This window comes from Echinops telfairi, unplaced genomic scaffold, assembly GCF_000313985.2.
Source record: "Echinops telfairi isolate 266 unplaced genomic scaffold, ASM31398v2 ScPeMD7_7469;HRSCAF=8507_1, whole genome shotgun sequence".
In the NCBI taxonomy this organism is placed as follows: Eukaryota; Metazoa; Chordata; class Mammalia; order Afrosoricida; family Tenrecidae; genus Echinops; species Echinops telfairi.
This window is the reverse complement of record NW_022111373.1, coordinates 58,818,025-58,819,718: the sequence shown is the minus strand read 5'-3', so window position 1 is coordinate 58,819,718 and position 1,694 is coordinate 58,818,025. Positions and strand designations below refer to the sequence as shown.

At 39.2% G+C, this 1,694-nt stretch overlaps 1 non-coding gene across 1 annotated transcript; it reads right to left on the bottom strand.

Annotated features, from left to right (window-relative positions):
• Positions 1–920: 920 nt before the first annotated feature.
• On the bottom strand, positions 921–1,039 carry LOC115873905. Its single transcript, XR_004048677.1, has one exon. It is a non-coding gene; the product is annotated as a small nucleolar RNA SNORA61 (small nucleolar RNA).
• Between the last annotated feature and the right edge of the window lie 655 nt (positions 1,040–1,694).

Genomic DNA, 1,694 nt, shown 5'->3' with positions numbered 1-1,694 from the left:
GGGATAAATGAGGAGCTGATACCAAGGGCTCAAGTATAAAGCAAATGTTTTGAGAATGATGATGGCAACATATGTACAAATGTGCTTGCCACAATGGATGGATGTATGGATTGTGCTGAGTTGTACGGGCCCCCCAAAAAATGTTTGTTTTTTTTTATTTAACTTAAGTAAGAAAAGCTTTATAACAAAGTTACTTAACACTCATTTCCTCTATAAGACTTTCCATATAAAGTAAAGCTCAAGTCTTTAGATTTCCAGAGTAGAAAGCACCATTAATTCTCTAAAAATAATTAGAGTAATACTTCAAGTATCTTGACTCAGCTATTTAGAAGTTTTACCCATGAAAAATATAAACAAGATTCCCAGAAGCCCAAGTACTCAAAATAGATAACACAAAATCTTTTAACAAAACGTATCTCTCATATGTGAGAGAGGAATTTGCCTGCTTTGCTTCTGTTTCTGGCCTGGGTATTGTGCATAAATGGACTAATTAAACAGGAAATTCGTGTTTCAAGAGTTTGGAATGCTTCTTCTGATCTTGTTTTTTTATTGTGGATTCGGTGGGAATTTAATATCAGATCTTTATTTTTACATTCAAAAACTTCAACAACTTATCAAACTTCCCAATGGCTTACCTATACTTCCCTTTTTTTGAGCTCGTATCCCTCCTGAAGAATATCATGTCCCCTTTACCAAAATTAACAGCCTGTTCCTATCAGCCTGTTCCTTCCCCTCCCACCCCTCGTAAGCAGCAACATTTGTTTCTTTTGGGATGAAAATCTTTATCCTGTTCTGTTTTGGTTTTCAATATATATATATAACAGGGGTCTCGTGCCTAGTTGTCCTTTTGTGAGTGACTGACTTGACCCAAATCCTCCATGTCAGGAGCATTGTACACTTTCAACATTGTGTTTTTGTTTGTCTGTTAGAAACAAGCTTGTGTCATGAAATCATTTAAGCCAGTTTCAGTTTTACTTTTCCTCTTTTTATAACCACTGAGGCCAATGTTTAGGTCTGGTGGGTATGGAATCTGGAGGGATTTTATAAGTGTGTGACCCCTCTTTTAAAAATAATTGTATTCATTTTATTATGATGATCATTCTCTCTTATTTGTGAAATAGAACACGTACCAAACAAGCACACTCTATGGAGTTGCGCAGCCCAACCCATCCAGGGACAGTGTCCCAGGAAGCCCTTCTTCCCATGCAGGTGGTTCTCTATTCAGCGTCTTTCTCTTTCGTTCCCCACCAGCCCTCCTTATTTATCCTTCCCTCTCCGCCTGTACCCCATTCCTGGCCTCATGGTCTTGAAGACTCTAGACCTTGTGGTCTTGAAAATCGTTTCCTTTGGTGTGAAAACCATTCCCCCCCCCCTTGTTTGCCATCATAAAAATGGTGTCATGAAATATTGACTAACTTTGCTGAGCAAAATGTCCTCCAATTTTGTCCATTTCCTGAGATGTTTCACAGACTCTTCGTTGTTTTTAAAAGAGGCATACTATTCTATTGTGTGTTGTTGTTGTTGTTATTAGATGCCATCTAGTTGGCGCCAACCCATGGCGGTCCTAAGCACAATAGAAGGAAGCGCTGCATGGCCCTGTGCCTTCCTCACAGTCATTCTTAACCCTGAGCCCATTGATGCAGCCATTGTGGGTATGTAGCAGAATTTGTTTACCCATTCCTCTACAGTCAGGA